The sequence below is a fragment of the Musa acuminata genome, unplaced genomic scaffold (genome assembly GCF_036884655.1).
Source record: "Musa acuminata AAA Group cultivar baxijiao unplaced genomic scaffold, Cavendish_Baxijiao_AAA HiC_scaffold_1136, whole genome shotgun sequence".
Taxonomy (NCBI): Eukaryota; Viridiplantae; Streptophyta; class Magnoliopsida; order Zingiberales; family Musaceae; genus Musa; species Musa acuminata.
In genome coordinates this window covers 7400971-7406787 of record NW_027021348.1, presented here as the reverse complement: position 1 = coordinate 7406787, position 5817 = coordinate 7400971, and positions in this window count along the sequence as shown.

Genomic DNA, 5817 nt, shown 5'->3' with positions numbered 1-5817 from the left:
CTGCCAACAAAGATTTTGTTCTACGACACTTGCTTACCAAATTATTTGTAACTCTCTCTGTTGGACAGTTCAATTCATATGAAGCCTGTCTTATCTGAAAGTATTATCCAATGATTATTTCTGAGTAAATTGGAGCACGATTGATAGTTTGAATCATTTGTTCAATGTGCCTTTTGTATTCTGCCAGAAATCGAGCTTTGGTCGATTTCTCATATTCTGGTTTCATTCCTTTGGAAGTTGATACCCTTTAGCTTTCTTATTCAATTGAGCTTTATATTACTGCTTTGAATTCTTTTATGCTCTTGTCCCTAAAATTATTGCATTCTTGAAAACTGTTGTGTAACGTTTATGCTATATCGTATTGACTCATATAGGCACATGTATATCCTATTGTTTCGCATTTGCTTTTGATATGTGCCTATTCCAGTTTCATTCCTTTGGACATTGAATTCATCAAATCTTCTTATTTGAATTGAGCTATATATGATTGTTTGGAATCCTTGAATGCTCTTGCTTTCATTTCGTTTCCAAATCTGAATACATTTGTGAGAGATTTGTCCCTTGCATCCTATTTGACACGTAAAGGCACATGTACGTTTGTTGTTCCGCGTGTGCTTCCGATATTATGCTACTTATTGTTTAAACTGCCCTCTTGTATTCTGGTGTTGTGGGATAATGTGAACCTTTGCCAGAAATGGTAAAGGGAGTTATGCATAGAGCCTGCGATGCTCTGCCGGCCCCCTCTGACTTCACCTAGACGTGGGTGGATGGAGCTCCCAGACGTGGGAGACTTCTGTCTGGTGGTCATTCAGAAATGGATGAATCACATTCTGTCTGTGATCCCACTACACCCTCTATATGTTTGATATGACATCCAGAGTTTTGGTGAGTTATTTCTGTTCATGCTCTGGATAAGTATGATATGATTGCAACGTCAAGGACGACGTTTGAGCTTCTGTACGACATATGAGTTTGATATGCTCTGAAATGCTTCATTCATTATTGATATGTTTCGAAATGTTCCATATGTTGTTGATATGCTCCGGAACATTTTATCTGCCATTGATATGCTCCAATTACTCTGGGCTCCATTTGCTATGAACTGATATGTTCTGAAATGTCCTATCTACCATTGATAAGCTCCGATATGTTTCCTTTGTTACTGATATGCTCTAATTACTCTGTGCTCCATTTGCTATGAACTGATATGTTCTGAAATGTCCTATCTGCCATTGATATGTTCCAATTACTCTATGCTCTATTCGTTATGGATCAAATATGTTTTGAATGACATGATACGTATGATTTGGTATCTATTGAGATGGTATCCTTGAGAATTCTTGTATTCTGCCTTGCATTATGATACCTTACTCGTTTGAAACCGTTCCTTTTGTTCTGAATATGCTTTGTCACTTGCTGAGCCGTTTTTGGCTCACTCCGTTGTTATATAAATCTTTCAGGTCAGCTTGTCACTCTTCGAGATGTTGATTTGGGCTGAGGCAGTGGATAGCTATTCAGAATTATGGGCAAGTCTGGGTGGTTATTATGATATTGTTGTATAAGTATGTTTTGTATGTAATGAAATGTTGTCGATGAATCGAAATGGATATACTGTGTAAAAGTGTTAGAAGATCTCTCTTATTTGGAATTTCGGAATGTTAAGTCTAATTTATGACGATATGAACTTGTGGTGAATAGTTGGAGTTCTGATTGTATAATTTATTTAGCTTGTGGATTTATAAATGTTGTTCATGTTTGTCAAGTTGGCTTGGGTTGCCATAAATGTGAATTATCGAGTGATGTGATATATGATTTTAAAATGCACAGGTTTTATGGATGTGAATTTGATTGAATGTTTTTCAGTGTCCTCAAACGTTAGTTTGGATCCTGGATGGATTGGTCTGTGATGAAAATTGTTTTAATATCATGGATAATATTTTGAGGGGCGTGACAGAGGTGGTATCAGAGCATGGTTTGAGGATTACTGAAATATTTGATATGTTGACATGCAAAATATATTGAGGTCTAATGAACTTTAGTGATTGGTGGAAATTTTTCTTTGGTGCATTTTAGGAATCTAGGATGATGAGGACATTTGGTCCTCCTATTTCATTTGTTTCTGATTAATTAAGGGGAATGAAAGGATTGATCGGGGATATTCAATCAGAGTGGCGTAGCAGAAGCATGATGAACCTAATTTCATTGGTGGTAGAAAAATGGATGATGCAAATGGAGAAGATGTTTGATATACAAAATTGTTCTAATGATCAAAAGATTTCTTTTGCTACCTTATATTGGAAGTAGAGGCTGATTATTATTGGCAACAATGAAAAGAATTTTTGGAGATAGGTGGCAAGAATGATAAGGATAAGTTTAGCAATAAAAATATGATTGGAAATGAATCAGAAAGTAATAACAAGAGGGTCAAGACCTTTGGATTTGAAATGGGAAGTCATCACAAAAGACTCAATCATGTGTGAATTACAAGTTAAATTATGAAACAAATTTGTGTTTCGGGTGATTGGAGTCTATTTTGCTTGTAGAAAGTTGGATCATAAAATAAAAGACTGCCCTTTGAACAATAAGAATGAGTCACTGCCTCATAAATCATCAGCCCATGTCAGAGTGTATGCTATTACTGAATATGATTCTGAAACTTATGAATTAGTGGTCAAAGGTATTATGCATGTTTATGAAAGAATGCAAATATTTGTTTGAACATGGGTTCTATCTACGATTTGATTCGTAACATGTTGCCTATCACTTGGGTATTCAACCTAGACCACTGTATTATGTGATATATGTAAGTACAATCATTGGAGATTCTTTGATAACGAACTTGAATCTGGTCCTCTTGTCTGATTTTTGTTGGAGAACTTGAACTTTTGCTGATTTAGTTCTCCTAGAGATTTGGAGTTATGATATTATACTTGGTATGCATTGGCTATCTTCTTATCATACCAGTATGGATTGGTATATAACAAATGATCACTTTTTGCATATTTGATCAGTCGATCTTTTATTTTGAGAGTATTAGACATTATTTATCTCCTTGCCTAATGTATCCCAGGATGACTTGTTTGGATTATCTCCAAATGTGATCTTGCTTTTGATTTTGTCCTTGGGACAATCCCAATATCTAAGCCTCTCTACAGAAAGATATCATTTGAGTAAGTGGAATTGGAAAAGCAACTACAAGGATTATTAAATGAGGATTTTATTTGGCTTAATATTTCATCATGGGGTGCTCCGGTGTTAGTTAAAAAGATGTATGGAACATTGAGGCTTTGTAACGATTATAGACAATTGAATCAGGTGATCATAAAAAATGAGTATTTCCTGAAGTAACGACTTGCTTGATTAACTGTAGGGTGCGCAAGTACTTTTAGAAATTGATTGAAGGTCGGGTTACCGTCTATTGAGGATCAAGGAGGAGAATATTTCGGTCGCTCGTGGATAATTATGTAATTGTATTGTATTGATGAAACTATTTAAGAGTAGGAGGAGGAAATAGAGATATCATAATCCTCATCTTTTCATCGATTGAGCTATGATCAATTTAGAGGACTAAATTTTCTTTTAAGGAGGGGAGAGTGTAATATCCCTCGCTTTTAAAAAATTATTAATAAAGATTTATATGTAAATTGGAGGACCTATATGTAAATATAGAAATTACAAGGACTAAACTGCTAAGTTGCAAAAAAGAAAAAAAAAGGGAAAACCGAAAATTCGGTATTATCCCACCGCCTCCCACGCACTCTGTTTCTTCCAGAAACAGAGAGAGCGGTGGGGCGTGAGGACAAGAAGGAGAGTGGTAGAAGAAGAGAGGAAGAAGAGGGAGAAGAGAAGAAGAAGAAGGAGAAGAAGAAGAAGAGGAGGTGGCTGCAGCGAGGGCTGCAGCGAGAAGCTGTGGGGCGTGGGGAGAAGAAGAGAGGAAGAAGAGGGAGAAGAGAAGAAGAAGACGAAGAAGAAGAGAAGAGGATAGCTGCGGCAAGGCTGCAGCGAGGAGGTGTGTGGGGTTGGGGAGGAAAAGGGAAGAGGAGAAGAAGAGGGAAAAGAGAGGGAAGAGGGAGAGGAGCGAGAGGTGGCAGCAGCTAGGGCTGCAGCACCTCTGTTTCCTGCAGGTGGAAACAGAGGAGAGGTGTGGGGCGTTCGAAGAGGAGAAGAAGAAGAAGAGGAAGAGAAGAGGAAGAGGAAGCAGGGGAAGAGGTTGTGATACCTCTGTTTCCTGCAGACGAAACAGAGGAGAGGGTGTGGGTGACGTCGGGGAGAAGAAGGGGAGGAAGGAGAAGAAGAGAAGAAGAAGAAAGGAAGGAAAAGGAAGAGGAGAAGGGAAGAAAGTAGCTGCGGCTGCGGTTGTGGCAGCTGCAGCTGTGGCAGGGAAAGAAGAAGAGAAAGGAAGAAGGGAAGGAGAGGAAGAAGAGTAGGGGCTGCGGCTGCGGCGATGGCAGCTGCAGTTGGAAGAGAAGAAGGAGAGGAAGATGAGCAGGGGAGGAAGAAAAGGCTGTGGCCGTGGCTGAGGCTGCGACTGCAGCATGCAGCTGGGAAAGAAGAGAAGGAAAGGAAGAAGAAGAGAAAGGAAGAAGGGAAGGAGAGGAAGAAGAGAAGGGGCTGCGGCTGCGGCGATGGCAGCTGCAGTTGGCAGAGAAGAAGGAGAGGAAGATGAGCAGGGGAGGAAGAAAAGGCTGTGGCCGTGGCTGAGGCTGCGACTGCAGCATGCAGCTGGGAAAGAAGAGAAGGAAAGGAAGAAGAAGAGAAAGGAAGAAGGGAAGGAGAGGAAGAAGAGAAGGGGCTACGGCTGCGGCGATGGCAGCTGCAGTTGGAAGAGAAGAAGGAGAGGAAGATGAGCAGGGGAGGAAGAAGAGGCTGCGAGTGTGGTGGCTGCGGCCGTGGCTGCGACTCCGGCTGCGGCTGCGACGTTGGCTGCGGTAGCTGCGGCAGCGGTGGTGGCTGCAGTAGCTGCAGTAGCTGCTTTTGGGAAAGAGAAAGAGTAGGAACGAGAGAAGGGAAGAAGGAAATAGTGCAGTGGAAGGGGGCTGCGGTTGTGACCGCAGTTGCGGTCGTGGCTGCGATTGTGGCAGCGGCAGCGGCGGCGGCTGTGGCAGCTGCGTTTAGGAAAGAAAAAGAATGAATGAGAGTAAAAGAGAGCAGGTGACTGTGCCTCGATGTTCGACACGTGGTGTAGTTGCGAAGAAAGGAAGAAAACGAGAGCACAAAACGAAACAGAGAGAGGACACGGAGGAAAAGTAGAAAGATTGGATTGGCACCTTCCTTGGATATTCAGATCAAAATATTTGAAAGGCAAGTTTCCCACTTGTTTCGATCCTTTCTATTGCAAGTTCCCTGTTCGTTTCTCCTATAATTGCTCTGATATGTCTTATTGCAAGTTCTCTGATCGTCTCTCCTATAATTGCTCTGATATGTCTTATTGCAAGTGTTCTAACCTTTTCTATTGCAAGCTTTTTAATCTTTTCTCTTGCAAGTATCCTGATCGTTCCTCGTTGCCATTTTTATCTCTACATTTGCTTTGAATATGAGGAACTTTGAATTGTTCTAGCCTTGCATTTGATATATCTCCTGTTTAGACGTAACGATTCGAATCTGTGCAACTTCTGAGATTCTGACCTTTTGATACCGAGCTGCCTATAAGTCTTTGTGGAAACTCTGATTTGTTCAAAACTGATTTCATTGGAAACTAGACTCGTAGACCTTTCCTTGATATATGGATTGAAAGATTTGGAATCTAAACACCTGCCCAGTTATCTGTTGAATCTGACATTATGAATTCTGCCAACAAAGATTTTGTTCTACGACACT